The sequence below is a fragment of the Bombina bombina genome, chromosome 5 (genome assembly GCF_027579735.1).
Source record: "Bombina bombina isolate aBomBom1 chromosome 5, aBomBom1.pri, whole genome shotgun sequence".
Taxonomy (NCBI): Eukaryota; Metazoa; Chordata; class Amphibia; order Anura; family Bombinatoridae; genus Bombina; species Bombina bombina.
In genome coordinates this window covers 880,357,812-880,375,821 of record NC_069503.1, presented here as the reverse complement: position 1 = coordinate 880,375,821, position 18,010 = coordinate 880,357,812, and positions in this window count along the sequence as shown.

Genomic DNA, 18,010 nt, shown 5'->3' with positions numbered 1-18,010 from the left:
CTCTTATGTTGTATATCTTGCAGAATGTAAATCATGTAGGGGTCAATACGTGGGACTCACAACTCGTGATGTGAGAACACGTATCAGAGAACATTTAGGGGACATTAGAAATAAAGTCCCCTGTTCTGAATTAAGTAGACACTTTATAGAAGTACACGATCAATCAGTAAGATCTTTCAGCTGGAATATAATTGAGGCTATTAAGACCCCAGTGAGAGGAGGTGACAGGTCCAAAATTTTGGGAAGACAAGAAGTCTATTGGATGTTTAAACTTAAGACCCAGGTCCCATACGGATTTAATTCAGAGTTTGACCTTATTAATTTCTGGAGTTAAATATAAGACATATGTATATATATATAAATGTGTTTATCTATACACATGAAGTCTAGTCTATGAGAAAAATATTTCTCTTGTTCATTGTGGTTATATATATTTCCTATGTAAGTTATTTTATACAGTTTATTTATAGTCTGTATTATTACTCAGGAATTGTTTATTTTTGTTTTCTCTGATTATAACTCTACTGTTGTTTCACTGTAACCTATACTAAATGATATAATATTGCTTAATATTATAGTATTTCCTAAACTAAATTTAACAAAATGTCAAGTATGTCCAAGAAACATCAGAACCACTCTAATTGTCTCCTTTAAGTCCTTGCTCTCAATTCAAGTTATATAGTTGGGCTGCTATGGCCTAGTGGTTAAGTTAACTGCCCCTGAACACACTGGTTGCAGGTTCGAATCTGGTCCATAAGATTAAAATATATCCCTATATGTATATAGAGGTTGATTTAAATTTTATATAAAATGGTTTATTGTAGATTTTGTATATCACTCTCTAAAATAAGAGCTTTATATATATGTATATCAAAACAACCATTGTATTTAATTTTTTATGTTCCTCTAAATTTTGTCTGTCTGCACAACATGCCTTTGTAATAGATTACTGATAATGGCTACATGTAGCTGTTAGTATCAATGCTTTCTGTTTCACCTATAACATTGTTGTTCTCTGCTTGCTAGAATACAGCTGAATTAGTTTAATTAATTAAGCAATTGATTGCACTTGAATATATAGACTTCAGAATGTTTGTTTGCTACAGTCTATGATTACGGCAACAGCTAGCCGAAACGCGTAAGACTGATCTACTCATTCTTCTCTTAAGTCTTTTAGATACTTTTTCGCTGTTTTTTGTTTTTTAATTTGATTTAATAAAGCCTGTTTTTTTATCCATCTCTTGGGACTCTTGCCACTATATTTTTTCTTTACCATCTCTCCTCCATCGTTCATCCTAACCAAAATTATTCTTGAACTGCCTGACTCACTGCTGCAACGACAATCCATGTGACAAGCTACCCAAACCTTATGCCTCTGCACCCTAAACCTGTAGATTGTGAGCTGTCCGGAGCAGGGCCCTCTTCCTCCTGTACTAGATTTGTTTAGTTTGTTATGTTTTATATATTTTTTTTTTAAATTCTTTTTATTAATCACTCAGGAAGCATACATAAAGACACAGTCTTATAGTTCAAATTTCTCAGTTCTCAGAGAGTCTGGGGATATGAGAGTCTCGTAGAGGGAGCAGAGGTGAGGGGAGTCCTCATCAAAGATCAAGAATCAGAGGGGGAGATGGGAAGGAGAGCTGAGGAATACGAAGGAGAGGGAAAGGGGGTGAGGGAGAAGAAAAAAAAACAAAAACAAGGGAGATCATATGTGCACATATATTCTTAGACAAAAACAGCATAATCTCAGACATTCCCGGCTCAGTATTGTGATCTTCTACTATGTATGTCACAGTCTGCCAACTCCCACCCACAGCCATCTCCAACATGGTCTCTAGATGCATGAACGGTTTTAAAATTTGTCTTTGTGTTGGCAGACCTAGTGTGTCAATATAGGGTCTCCATTTACGCAAAAAAAGGCTTCAGCCTACGCAACGTGTCTAGTCTAACATCGTATTGCTCTATAAAGAGTTGCTTTAGCAGCAGGTGTTTGAACTGCGCTACTGTTGGGGCTTGTCTGCTAATCCATCTTTTAAGAATGCATTGTCTGGCCAACAGAACACAAGTCGTTAGAAGTCTGTGTAATGGTTTGCACGCATCATCCCACCTAAACAGTAGTATTTCAGTCATTGTGAACACTAGGGCCTAGATTTAGAGTTTTGTCGGTAAGGACCCGCGTAGCTAACGCCGGCTTTTTTCTGGCCGCACCATAAAAATAACTCTGGTATTGAGAGTCCACATAAAGGCTGCGTTAGGCTCCAAAAAAGGAGCGTAGAGCATTTTTAACGCAGCTTCAACTCTCGATACCAGAGTTGCTTACGCAAGCGGCCAGCCTCAAAAACGTGCTTGTGCACGATTCCCCCATAGGAAACAATGGGGCTGTTTGAGCTGAAAAAAAATCTAACACCTGCAAAAAAGCCGCGTTCAGCTCCTAACGCAGCCCCATTGTTTGCTATGCGTAAACACTTCCTACGTCTGCACCTAACACTCTAACATGTACCCCGAGTCTAAACACCCCTAACCTTACACTTATTAACCCCTATTCTGCCGCCCCCGCTATCGCTGACCCCTGCATATTATTATTAACCCCTAATCTGCCGCTCCGTAAACCGCCGCTACTTACATTATCCTTATGTACCCCTAATCTGCTGCCCCTAACACCGCCGACCCCTATATTATATTTATTAACCCCTAATCTGCCCCCCACAACGTCGCCTCCACCTGCCTACACTTATTAACCCCTAATCTGCCGAGCGGACCGCACCGCTACTATAATAAAGTTATTAACCCCTAATCCGCCTCACTAACCCTATAATAAATAGTATTAACCCCTAATCTGCCCTCCCTAACATCGCTGACACCTAACTTCAAACATTAACCCCTAATCTGCCGACCGGAGCTCACCGCTATTCTAATAAATGTATTAACCCCTAAAGATAAATCTAACCCTAACACTAACACCCCCCTAAATTAAATATAATTTTAATCTAACGAAATTAATTAACTCTTATTAAATAAATTATTCCTATTTAAAGCTAAATACTTACCTGTAAAATAAATCCTAATATAGCTAACACCCCCCTAAATTAAATATAATTTTAATCTAACGAAATTAATTAACTCTTATTAAATAAATTATTCCTATTTAAAGCTAAATACTTACCTGTAAAATAAATCCTAATATAGCTAACACCCCCCTAAATTAAATATAATTTTAATCTAACGAAATTAATTAACTCTTATTAAATAAATTATTCCTATTTAAAGCTAAATACTTACCTGTAAAATAAATCCTAATATAGCTACAATATAAATTATAATTACATTGTAGCTATTTTAGGATTAATATTTATTTTACAGGCAACTTTGTAATTATTTTAACCAGGTACAATAGCTATTAAATAGTTAAGAACTATTTAATAGTTACCTAGTTAAAATAATTACAAAATTACCTGTAAAATAAATCCTAACCTAAGTTACAATTAAACCTAACACTATACTATCATTAAATTAATTAAATAAAATACCTACAATTACCTACAATTAAACCTAACACTACACTATCAATACATTAATTAAATACAATATCTACAAATAACTACAATGAAATAAACTAACTAAAGTACAAAAAATAAAAAAGAACTAAGTTACAAAAAATAAAAAAATATCTACAAACATAAGAAAAATATTACAACAATTTTAAACTAATTACACCTACTCTAAGCCCCCTAATAAAACAACAAAGCCCCCCAAAATAAAAAATGCCCTACCCTATTCTAAATTACTAAAGTTCAAAGCTCTTTTACCTTACCAGCCCTGAACAGGGCCCTTTGCGGGGCATGCCCCAAGAAGTTCAGCTCTTTTGCCTGTAAAAAAAACATACAATACCCCCCCCCAACATTACAACCCACCACCCACATACCCATAATCTAACCCAAACCCCCCTTAAATAAACCTAACACTAAGCCCCTGAAGATCTTCCTACCTTGTCTTCACCATACCAAGTTCACCGATCGGTCCAGAAGAGCTCCTCCGATGTCCTGATCCAAGCCCAAGCAGGGGGCTGAAGATGTCCATGATCCGGTAGAAGTCTTCATCCAAGCGGGGCAGAAGAGGTCTTCCATCCGATTGAAGTCTTCATCCAAGCGGGGCAGAAGAGGTCTTCCATCCGATTGAAGTCTTCATCCAGGCGGCATCTTCTATCAACATCCATCTGGAGCGGAGCGGCAGCATCCTGAAGACCTCCGACGCGGAACATCCATCCTGGCCGACGACTGAACGACGAATGACGGTTCCTTTAAATGACGTCTTCCAAGATGGCGTCCCTCGAATTCCGATTGGCTGATAGGATTCTATCAGCCAATCGGAATTAAGGTAGGAATATTCTGATTGGCTGATGGAATCAGCCAATCAAAATCAAGTTCAATCCGATTGGCTGATCCAATCAGCCAATCAGATTGAGCTCGCATTCTATTGGCTGTTCCGATCAGCCAATAGAATGCGAGCTAAATCTGATTGGCTGATTCCATCAGCCAATCAGAATATTCCTACCTTAATTCCGATTGGCTGATAGAATCCTATCAGCCAATCGGAATTCGAGTGACGCCATCTTGGATGATGTCATTTAAAGGAACCGTCATTCGTCGTTCAGTCGTCGGCCAGGATGGATGTTCCGCGTCGGAGGTCTTCAGGATGCTGCCGCTCCAGATGGATGTCGATAGAAGATGCCGCCTGGATGAAGACTTCAATCGGATGGAAGACCTCTTCTGCCCCGCTTGGATAAAGACTTCAATCGGATGGAAGACCTCTTCTGCCCCGCTTGGATGAAGACTTCTACCAGATCATGGACATCTTCAGCCCCCTGCTTGGGCTTGGATCAGGACATCGGAGGAGCTCTTCTGGACCGATCGGTGAACCTGGTATGGTGAAGACAAGGTAGGAAGATCTTCAGGGGCTTAGTGTTAGGTTTATTTAAGGGGGGTTTGGGTTAGATTAGGGGTATGTGGGTGGTGGGTTGTAATGTTGGGGGGGGGTATTGTATGTTTTTTTTACAGGCAAAAGAGCTGAACTTCTTGGGGCATGCCCCGCAAAGGGCCCTGTTCAGGGCTGGTAAGGTAAAAGAGCTTTGAACTTTAGTAATTTAGAATATGGTAGGGCATTTTTTATTTTGGGGGGCTTTGTTGTTTTATTAGGGGGCTTAGAGTAGGTGTAATTAGTTTAAAATTGTTGTAATATTTTTCTTATGTTTGTAGATATTTTTTTATTTTTTGTAACTTAGTTCTTTTTTATTTGTTGTACTTTAGTTAGTTTATTTCATTGTAGTTATTTGTAGATATTGTATTTAATTAATGTATTGATAGTGTAGTGTTAGGTTTAATTGTAGGTAATTGTAGGTATTTTATTTAATTAATTTAATGATAGTATAATGTTAGGTTTAATTGTAACTTAGGTTAGGATTTATTTTACAGGTAATTTTGTAATTATTTTAACTAGGTAACTATTAAATAGTTCTTAACTATTTAATAGCTACTGTACCTGGTTAAAATAATTACAAAGTTGCCTGTAAAAATAAATATTAATCCTAAAATAGCTACAATGTAATTATAATTTTTATTGTAGCTATATTAGGATTTATTTTACAGGTAAGTATTTAGCTTTAAATAGGAATAATTTATTTAATAAGAGTTAAATAATTTTGTTAGATTAAAATTATATTTAACTTAGGGGGGTGTTATTGTTAGGGTTAGACTTAGCTTTAGGGGTTAATACATTTATTAGAATAGCGGTCGGCAGATTAGGGGTTAATAATTGAAGTTAGGTGTCGGCGATGTTAGGGAGGGCAGATTAGGGGTTAATACTATTTATTATAGGGTTAGTGAGGCGGATTAGGGGTTAATAACTTTATTATAGTAGCGCTCAGGTCCGCTCGGCAGATTAGGGGTTAATAAGTGTAGGCAGGTGGCGGCGACGTTGTGGGGGCAGGTTAGGGGTTACTAAATATAATATAGGTTTCGGCGGTGTTAGGGGCAGCATATTAGGGGTACATAAGGATAACGTAGTTGGCGGTCGGCAGATTAGGGGTTAAAAAAATGTAATCGAGTGGCGGCGATGTGGGGGGACCTCGGTTTAGGGGTACATAGGTAGTTTATGGGTGTTAGTGTACTTTAGAGTACAGTAGTTAAGAGCTTTATCAACCGGCGTTAGCCCAGAAAGCTCTTAACTACTGACTTTTTTCCTGCGGCTGGAGTTTTGTAGATAGAGTTCTAACGCTCACTTCAGCCACGACTCTAAATACCGGAGTTAGAAAAATCCCATTGAAAAGATAGGATACGCAATTTACGTAAGGGGATCTGCGGTATGGAAAAGTCGCGGCTGAAAAGTGAGCGTTAGACCCTTTTTTGAGTGACTCCAAATACCAGAGTTAGCCTAAAACCAGCGTTAGGAGCCTCTAACGCTGGTTTTCACGGCTAACGCCAAACTCCAAATCTAGGCCTAGGTCTAGTTTTAGTGTGATTTTTAGCCAGTATTGAATTTGTCTCCAGAATCTTCTAATTGCTGGGCAGGCGTAGAAATAAAGTTGGAACAATGGGGCAATCATCCCACACTTGATACACTGATCTAGGATCTGTTTGTTCCATTTTGCTGCTCTATGAGGTGTGATGTAGTCTATATGTAATGTCCTAATCTGTGTTTCTCTGAGATGTACTGACAATGTTGCCTGTTTGGTGCGTTCTAAGCTGTCCACTATATCTTGGGTTGTCAGTTCTATTGAGTTAGTGAGGTTATGTCTTGACAGTATGCCAGTATGTATAAAGGATTCGTCTTGTATCACGATACGTGAGTAGAATTGGGACAAGGAGAATATGCCCATGCGAAACAATGTCTGGGAAACGGCAAAAGGCGATTTCTCCCAGAATTTTTCACACCGTGACTGCATGGTTAGAATATAATGCCTCAATTGCAGATAGGCATAAAAATGTCGATTGGGGATTTGGTACTTAGTTCTCAGCTCCTGAAAGGAGCGTACTGTGTGCTGTAGCGGGTCCAACATATCACCAATGGTTACAAAGCCCAGTCTCTTCCAAATATGAAATGGTTCGTGGTCATTCCCTGCTGGAAAGCAGGGATTTCCCACTATAAGTATATAGTTTGGGGTAGGACTGTCCGATTTTAGGTACTTATGCAACTTTCCCCAGGCTCTTAGCGGATCCCTATACATCACATTATTAGTGATTGAAGGGGGTAGCGTTTTGCAGTCTCCGTACGGCAGGAAGGCCACAGCTATGGGACTTACTACCGCCTCCTCCAGTTTCAGGTCACAAAAGTGTCCTGTACCCAACTGCCAGTCTGTTACTAGTCTGGCTAGAGCCGCCCAGTTATACCATTGTATGTTCGGGAGTCCCAATCCCCCCTTAGTGTAAGGGAGATGCAGTTTATGTGTTGCAATTTGCGGTCTGCCCCCCTTCCAGACAAAGCGAGATATAGCTCTCGTGAGCCTACTTAAATCCGTTTTTGTCATTAGAAAAGGTAGCATAAGTAGCGGATATAGGATTTTGGGTAAGATTGACATCTTTATCAGGCTAACGCGCCCCGACAGCCCCAGAGGGAGATTGGCCCAATTAGGCCTAGATTTGGAGTTCGGCGGTAAAAGGGCTGTTAACGCTCCGCGGGCTTTTTTCTGGCCGCACCATAAATTTAACTCTGGTATCGAGAGTTTAAACAAATGCTGCGTTAGGCTCCAAAAAGGAGCGTAGAGCATTTTTACAGCAAATGCAACTCTCGATACCAGAGTTGCTTACGGACGCGGCCGGCCTCAAAAACGTGCTCGTGCACGATTCTCCCTTAGGAAACAATGGGGCTGTTTGAGTTGAAAAAAAACCTAACACCTGCAAAAAAGCAGCGTTCAGCTCCTAACGCAGCCCCATTGTTTCCTATGGGGAAACACTTCCTACGTCTGCACCTAACACTCTAACATGTACCCCGAGTCTAAACACCCCTAATCTTACACTTATTAACCCCTAATCTGCCGCCCCCGCTATCGCTGACACCTGCATATTTTTTTTAACCCCTAATCTGCCGCTCCGTAAACAACCGCAACCTACGTTATCCCTATGTACCCCTAATCTGCTGCCCTAACATCGCCGACCCCTATATTATATTTATTAACCCCTAATCTGCCCCCCTCAACGTCGCCGACACCTGCCTACACTTATTAACTCCTAATCTGCCGAGCGGACCTGAGCGCTACTATAATAAAGTTATTAACCCCTAATCCGCCTCACTAACCCTATCATAAATAGTATTAACCCCTAATCTGCCCTCCCTAACATCGCCGACACCTACCTTCAATTATTAACCCCTAATCTGCCGAGCGGACCTCACCGCTACTATAATAAATGTATTAACCCCTAAAGCTAAGTCTAACCCTAACACTAACACCCCCCCTAAATTAAATATAATTTTAATCTAACGAAATAAATTAACTCTTATTAAATAACTTATTCCTATTTAAAGCTAAATACTTACCTGTAAAATAAATCCTAATATAGCTACAATATAAATTATAATTATATTATAGCTATTTTAGGATTAATATTTATTTTACAGGCAACTTTGTAATTATTTTAACCAGGTACAATAGCTATTAAATAGTTATGAACTATTTAATAGTTACCTAGTTAAAATAATAACAAATTTACCTGTAAAATAAATCCTAACCTAAGATATAATTAAAACTAACACTACCCTATCAATAAATTAATTAAATAAACTACCTACAATTACCTACAATTAACCTAACACTACACTATCAATAAATTAATTAAACACAATTGCTACAAATAAATACAATTAAATAAACTAGCTAAAGTACAAAAAATAAAAAAGAACTAAGTTACAAAAAATAATAAAATATTTACAAACATAAGAAAAATATTACAACAATTTTAAACTAATTACACCTACTCTAAGCCCCCTAATAAAATAACAAAGCCCCCCAAAATAAAAAATTCCCTACCCTATTCTAAATTAAAAAAGTTACAAGATCTTTTACCTTACCAGCCCTGAACAGGGCCCTTTGCGGGGCATGCCCCAAGGATTTCAGCTCTTTTGCCTGTAAAAAAAAACATACCATACCCCCCCCAACATTACAACCCACCACCCACATACCCCTAATCTAACCCAAACCCCCCTGAACTAAACCTAACACTAAGCCCCTGAAGATCTTCCTACCTTGTCTTCACCATACCAGGTTCACCGATCCGTCCTGGCTCCAACATCTTCATCCAACCCAAGCGGGGGTTGGCGATCCATCATCCGGTGCTGAAGAGGTCCAGAAGAGGCTCCAAAGTCTTCCTCCTATCCGGCAAGAAGAGGACATCCGGACCGGCAAACATCTTCTCCAAGCGGCATCTTCAATCTTCTTCCATCCGGTGCGGAGCGGGTCCATCTTGAAGCAGGCGACGCGGATCCATCCTCTTCTTCCGTTGTCTCCCGACGAATGACGGTTCCTTTAAGGGACGTCATCCAAGATGGCGTCCCTCGAATTCCGATTGGCTGATAGGATTCTATCAGCCAATCGGAATTAAGGTAGGAATTTTCTGATTGGCTGATGGAATCAGCCAATCAGAATCAAGTTCAATCCGATTGGCTAATCCAATCAGCCAATCAGATTGAGCTCGCATTCTATTGGCTGATCGGAACAGCCAATAGAATGCGAGCTCAATCTGATTGGCTGATTGGATTAGCCAATCGGATTGAACTTGATTCTGATTGGCTGATTCCATCAGCCAATCAGAAAATTCCTACCTTAATTCCGATTGGCTGATAGAATCCTATCAGCCAATCGGAATTCGAGGGACGCCATCTTGGATGACGTCCCTTAAAGGAACCGTCATTCGTCGGGAGACAACGGAAGAAGAGGATCGATCCGCGTCGCCTGCTTCAAGATGGACCCGCTCCGCACCGGATGGAAGAAGATTGAAGATGCCGCTTGGAGAAGATGTTTGCCGGTCCGGATGTCCTCTTCTTGCCGGATAGGAGGAAGACTTTGGAGCCTCCTCTGGACCTCTTCAGCACCGGATGATGGATCGCCAACCCCCGCTTGGGTTGGATGAAGATGTTGGAGCCAGGACGGATCGGTGAACCTGGTATGGTGAAGACAAGGTAGGAAGATCTTCAGGGGCTTAGTGTTAGGTTTATTTAAGGGGGGTTTGGGTTAGATTAGGGGTATGTGGGTGGTGGGTTGTAATGTTGGGGGGGGTATGGTATGTTTTTTTTTACAGGCAAAAGAGCTGAAATCCTTGGGGCATGCCCCGCAAAGGGCCCTGTTCAGGGCTGGTAAGGTAAAAGAGCTTGTAACTTTTTTAATTTAGAATAGGGTAGGGAATTTTTTATTTTGGGGGGCTTTGTTATTTTATTAGGGGGCTTAGAGTAGGTGTAATTAGTTTAAAATTGTTGTAATATTTTTCTTATGTTTGTAAATATTTTATTATTTTTTGTAACTTAGTTCTTTTTTATTTTTTGTACTTTAGCTAGTTTATTTAATTGTATTTATTTGTAGCAATTGTGTTTAATTAATTTATTGATAGTGTAGTGTTAGGTTAATTGTAGGTAATTGTAGGTAGTTTATTTAATTAATTTATTGATAGGGTAGTGTTAGTTTTAATTATATCTTAGGTTAGGATTTATTTTACAGGTAAATTTGTTATTATTTTAACTAGGTAACTATTAAATAGTTCTTAACTATTTAATAGCTATTGTACCTGGTTAAAATAATTACAAAGTTGCCTGTAAAATAAATATTAATCCTAAAATAGCTATAATATAATTATAATTTATATTGTAGCTATATTAGGATTTATTTTACAGGTAAGTATTTAGCTTTAAATAGGAATAAGTTATTTAATAAGAGTTAATTTATTTCGTTAGATTAAAATTATATTTAATTTAGGGGGGGTGTTAGTGTTAGGGTTAGACTTAGCTTTAGGGGTTAATACATTTATTATAGTAGCGGTGAGGTCCGCTCGGCAGATTAGGGGTTAATAATTGAAGGTAGGTGTCGGCGATGTTAGGGAGGGCAGATTAGGGGTTAATACTATTTATGATAGGGTTAGTGAGGCGGGTTAGGGGTTAATAACTTTATTATAGTAGCGCTCAGGTCCGCTCGGGAGATTAGGAGTTAATAAGTGTAGGCAGGTGTCGGCGACGTTGAGGGGGGCAGATTAGGGGTTAATAAATATAATATAGGGGTCGGCGGTGTTAGGGGTAGCAGATTAGGGGTACATAGGGATAACATAGGTGGCGGCGCTTTGCGGTCGGAAGATTAGGGGTTAATTATTTTAAGTAGCTGGCGGCGACGTTGTGGGGGGCAGGTTAGGGGTTAATAAATGTAATACAGGGGTCGGCGGGGTTAGGGGCAGCAGATTAGGGGTACATAAGTATAACGTAGGTGGCGGCCGGCAGATTAGGGGTTAAAAATTTAAATCGAGTGGCGGCGATGTGGGGGGAGCTCGGTTTAGGGGAACATAGGTAGTTTATGGGTGTTAGTGTACTTTAGGGTACAGTAGTTAAGAGCTTTATGAACCGGCGTTAGCCAGAAAGCTCTTAACTCCTGCTATTTTCAGGCGGCTGGAATTTTGTCGTTAGAGCTCTAACGCTCACTTCAGAAACGACTCTAAATACCGGCGTTAGAAAGATCCCATTGAAAAGATAGGATACGCAAATGGCGTAGGGGGATCTGCGGTATGGAAAAGTCGCGGCTGAAAAGTGAGCGTTAGACCCTTTAATCACTGACTCCAAATACCGGCGGTAGCCTAAAACCAGCGTTAGGAGCCTCTAACGCTGGTTTTGACAGCTACCGCCGAACTCCAAATCTAGGCCTTAGAAAGAAGAGAAGAAAGCTGTGCACATTTCTCTGTGATATTTAGTTCATATATTTTTGTTGGGTCTCTATGGAGATGAATGCCCAGATAGGTGAGGCCATCTGTCGCCTCAGTAAAAGGGTAGGTGTGTCTAGAGTTCTGGTGTCTGTCGAGCCAGAGTATCTCCAACTTGGAGGTGTTTATTTTGTATCCAGAAAAGATACCGAAATCAGATATTACTCGAAGTATACACGGGATATAAATCTGCGGGGAGTCGACGAACAGCAGCATATCATCTGCGTACAATGCTAAGTGGAGAGGTACATCTCCTATGACAATTCCTGGAAAAATTTGTTTAAGTTTAAGCGCGAGAGGCTCAAGGGCCAAATTAAATAACAGGGGCAATAATGGGCAACCCTGCCTGGTGCCCCTCTGTAGATTGAAATCAATCAAGAAGCAACCGCCAGTCAAAACCCTTGCTACAGGAGCCCTATATATTTTGCTAATAATATCCAGAAAGGGGCCCTCAAAACCAAATTTCTGCATGGTGTTTAACAGATGGGCCCACTCAACCCTATCGAAGGCCTTCTCTGCATCTAGCGATAACAGGAAGGCCTCCGATGTGTTCTTTCTGCCTCCTCTCTCCCCCCCAGACCAAAAATGTTCAATAACATGCAACACTCTGCGAAGGTTGACCACCGAAGTACGTTTCGCTATGAAACCCGTCTGATCTGAGTGTAAGAGATCTGGCAGGATATATTTGAGTCTATTTGCCATAATTTTCGTGAAGAGTTTGTAATCGGTGTTTAACAACGATATGGGTCTATAAGATGTAGGCAGAGATCGGTCTTTACTCGGTTTAGGGATGAGAGTGATATGGGCCGATGTAAAGCTCGCCGAGGGGGTTGTATCGGATAGCAAAAAGGCATTGTAGAGATCAGTGAGCATGCTCCCTATCTGTGGATGAAGTAGCCTATAAAATTCAGCAGGGAACTCATCAGGGCCCAATGCTTTACCCATGGGCAGAGTCCGCAGGGTAAATGTCAATTCTTCTTTTGTGATGGGGGCGTTTAGATTATTCCTTTGCTCTAGAGATATCTTGGGCAACTGTACCGAATTCCAGAATTGTTCCTGCACCTCCTGAGCCGAAGGAGTCTGACTCGCGTATAGCTGCGAGTAGTATTGCGCAAAACAGCTCGCAATGTCTTCAGGTGTGGTGCAAGTTTTGTTATTCCAGCGTAACGCTGCTATCTTAATCTTCGCTGTCTGTGGTTTCGTCAGGGTGGCTAGCATCTTACCTGCCCTACTTCCGAATCTGTAGAACCTGCCTGCTGACTTCAACAGGCCAGAAGCCGCCTGTTGCTTTTTGAACGTCTCCAGGTCTGTTTTTGAGGTAATGTATTTAATATAGGCTGGTTTCGACTTAGTCTGAAGGTAGACTTGATAAGTCTGTCCTAACTGTTTCTGTAGGCTTCTAAGCCTATACTGTGTTGTGTGCTTAAGTTTAGATATGTACGAAATGATGTTACCCGCCAGGACCGCCTTCGCCGTCTCCCATAGGAGCAAGGGATTGTCCCTGTGCTGTGCATTATCAGTCATGAAGTCTGTCCATGAATGTTGTAGGAATTTATGAAACGTCTCTGAGTCAGTTAGATATGTAGGAAACCTGAGTATGTTTCTGCTTGTGTGCGGTCCGCCAGATCCCAACCAAAGTTCCACCGGAGCATGGTCAGATAAAAGGATGTCGTGAATTCTACTATGTCGCACTTGGTCAATTAATCTGTTAGCTATTAAGAATAGATCTATACGAGAAAGGGTGTGCTTGGCTTTAGACAGGCACGTGTATTCTTTAGCCTCAGGATGTTGCAACCTCCAAATATCGCAGACATCCAGGTCTTTATCAAACATGTTAAATATTTTTGTTTCATAGTTGGCCTTATAATTTTTTCTAGGATCCGTTAAACTATGTGGTTCCAGCCATTGTCTATCTAAACTATGCGTAGGGGAGATGTTGAAATCTCCTCCCAATATCAGGTTAAGACGTAGATATGGGGCCAGTCTTTGCAACAGATCCCGCCAAAATTTCATATCTCTGTGATTGGGGGCATAAATATTGCAGAATACATAATCTACTGAGTTAACCTTGGCGCGCCCTATCATATACCTGCAGTCAGGGTCTAGATACTTGTGTTGGATAGTAGCCTCCACCCTTGTTATGTTTTATATTTTATCACAAATCCTTTTCATTGTATACCCCAATCTTTGTACCCAGCGCTACGGAATTTTGAGGCGCTATACTAATAAAATAAAATATTATAATAATAATAATAATAATAATAATAATAATACACATTGGTTAGCCTAAACCCCAGTAAATAGGACACAATATTTTCATGGGAATATTTAAACACAGAATTTGAGTTAAATAGTTGGTACACTGTTGATAATTATACTGTATGTTATATACTTGTTTTTAAGGGATATGAAATCCAAACATTTTCTTTAGTTAAAGTGTGTTGACCCTTGCTGTCCAGATGAGCGGTGATGGGCCTTCTACAGGATAGTATAGTGCTTGTTGCCTTTTAAGCAACCCAAAAATATTGCCGTTGAATGTGAATCTTGGAAGTGTAGAGGGGCATATTTGCACAAAATATACTGTTTTGTCATAAAATCTAAAAAAAAATTGGTTTCTTTTTAGTAACTGTTCAAATAAAAGATATGTAAACTAAATTTTTCTGTAAATAATACAGTAGATTGCTAATCTCACCACTTAACCTAAGGGAGATATTGTTCAGAACATTTGAAATTCCTGGCGATGTTTCCCATTAAAATACAGGTTAATCCCATGAAACTCCCATGGAATTTCTATATTTTCACTATGTATGGGATCACCATTGGTAAAGGGGTATTAAACAGTCAGTTTCATTGTTGTATTAAAAAAGCACTAAACAGTTGCTTATCTATATCAATAAAAGAAGTACTGACTGACTCATCAACACTAAGCTCAATCCGTTTAACATAGGAATGTGAAATTTGGAAGGTATGTTGTTTTTATGACTTAAGCAAGTCATAAAAGGAAGGATTTTTGGAAATTACGTCCCTAAGGGGATGAAAAAGGGGGGTGAATTTTTGTATAAGGATACCTATATCTCAAAAACCGAAGATGTTACAGACGTTAAATTTAGAATTTAGATTCTCCTTTAAAAATAAAGAAACATATGTTTTATCATTTCCCGAAAATCCACTTACGGGGGTGAAAAGAGGAGGTGTTATTTATGAGGGTATCCATATTTAAAAAAACCAAAGATGTTACAGACGTGAAAATTGGTATTTAGATTCTCCTTTAAAAATAAAGAAACATATATTTTACCATTTCCCAAAAATCCACTTAAGGGGGTTAAAAGGGTAGTCGTTATTTATGAGGATACCCATATTTAAAAAAGCAAAGATGTTACAGATGCGAACATTTGTATTTAGATTATCCTTTAAAAATAAAGAAACAAGTTTTTTTACCATTTCCCAAAAATGCACTTAAGGGGGTTAAAAGGGGAGGGGTTATTTATGAAGATATTCATATCTCAAAAACCAAAGATGTTACACGCATGAAAATTGGTATTTAGAATTTCTTTTAAAAATAAAGAAACATGGTTTTTACCATTTCCCGAAAAACCACTTAAGGGGGTGAAAAGGGGAGGGGTTATTTATGAGGATACCCATATCTCAAAAACCAAAGATATTACAGATTTGAAAATTGGTATTTATATTCTCCTTAAAAAATAAAGAAACACCTGTTTTACCATTTTTTTGAAAATCCACTTAAGGGAGGTGAAAAAGGGGAGGGGTTATTTGAGGATCTCTTTATCTCAAAAACCAAAGATGTTACAGATGGGAAAATTGGTATTTAGATTCTGCTTTAAAAATAAAGAAACAAGTGTTTTACCATTTCCCAAAATCTACTTAAGAGAGGGTTTAAAGGGGAGGGGTTATTTATGAGGATACCTTTATCTCAAAAACCGAAGATGTCAGAAAAGTAAAAGTTATCATTTAAAATCGTCATTATAAAGTAAGTTTACAAGCCAAATTTCTTGCTTCTAATATCAGGAATTCTCAAGATATGGATATCACTAAAAAAATGAATACTCTTTTTTGACATTTGACAGTTGAGTCATAATATACAATTACAATTTAATATTAAAGTAATTGTAAACAGAATAATAACATATTTTTGATGTGCTGGATGGACGCCCCACCCAAAACTTAAGCTGATTGGTGCCCATGTATTAGAAACACAGAGAATTATCGAAAAATCCCGAAGTTCATGTCAGTGTGTGCAATCCGAACGGGCACAGGTCATTGCTAGTGGTCGAGTTTTTCGCAATTTTTTTTTTTTTACACAAATCACAAAATCCACGCGAGCGGAGCAGCAGGCAACAGCTAGTATTTAATAGAAAGCAATGCAGAATGTATTATTCATCTATTTAAATGGATTTTACCTTTTATTTATTTTTAAACTACATATGTGCAGTGTCTTTTATTTCCTGTCAGTGTCCGAAGGTTGCAGGAAGGTTTATCTTAGTATGATGTCATAAAACTTCTAGGCTAGTGAAAAGACAAAAAAAAAAAGGAAGTCAGATTTGCTCATGCCCAGAACTGACTAAGTAAAAACTTAGGTTTTCAAAATTCTCCACTCTTATCATACTGGGCAGGGCTACACTGAGAAATTCTAAGTGCTTATTTGTAACTAAGTTGTTTGCTGTTATTTATACAATATATTACTTTTTATGTTTAACATTTTTGTTTTTTACTAAAGGAGCATTGTGGGGATAAAGGCTCATAACCCAGAAGGCAATTCTAAGAATGCAGTTGTACTTGAGTGGTGCAGAATGTTTGAAGGCCACTTACACTACAGTGTTAAAGCCAGTCAGCTTCTTAGGCAGGAACAGGAGAAAGCAGAGCTTGCCCAGCACCATTTTAAGCAAGACACCATTACTAGGTGAAACTCAATTTTGGAGATGGTGTAATGTATTTTGAAGCAGCAGAGGTCTATACATGCTATGGCATCTGATCAATTCATTGGTAGTGATGTAGCAGCACTTGTCAGGAGGTTGAAGCAGCAGCTGAAAGGTCAAAAGCAGTATTGTCTGGATAAATCCCCTGGATTGATGCTGGCCAGTTGCGCGATCCCAGAATCATGGGTTAAATGGCTCGCTGAAACATGTCAGTCTAGGGCAGGCATACCCTCCTCCTGTTTCCCCTGGATGCATCCTACATCCTTTTTAAAATTTGTTCAATTAAAGTTTTTTATTCCTGAAGATTGCGGATCCGTCTTTCCTCTTTCTGCATTATTACAAGCGTGGATACCGCTTCGTTCCCCAGATGTTTTGCCAGGCCACCGGGCTCACACACTCACCTCTCCCCTGCTATGCATCAAGAGTGACATCATCCTTCGTGGCAGTTGGAGTTCCTACAGTGCGAGAGGAGGTTACGGTCGGGACACCGCTCTGGAGGTTGGCTGAGCAATTTCTCAGCCCGTCTGGAGCGTAGGGGGTCTCTGAACTGGCAAGTATATCTTACAGCTCCTGCATTTGTGTCAAAGGACAGGACACCCCGGCTTTTCAGGTACTGAATCATAACTACTTTCTATGGACATTTAACTTTGGGGTAGCTATGAGGGTGGGTTGTGCGTAAGGCCCGCAACTAAACAAGGCTGGTTTCAATTATCTGCATTGTTCATTGCATAAGAATACTCCTTTTGACTTTTTTCTCTGAAACAATAACCTGACAACAGGAAGGGACAAACTAATTTACAGGGGATGTGCAGTCCATGGAAAGGGGTCATGCTATGTGAGGTACAAATGCTTCAGCTGGAGTCAGACATTTTATCATCTCCTACCAACAGCTGCAGCAGTACAATAAAGCTGAGTGGAGCAGCTGCATTTTGGTTAGAGTTAGTAGAGTTTGAGGGATCCACTGAAGCCTTCTCAAGAAAGGTGAATAGTGCCTCTGATCTCATAAAGGCTATAATCTTACTGAACCTCCTTTCCCCCTAAAGCAGACCCTCTGAGCTATTGAGATGAATGAAGATTGTGTGGTCTGCCTTGTCTATAATAGCTTAGGACAGACACTTGTTTACATTGACCTGACAA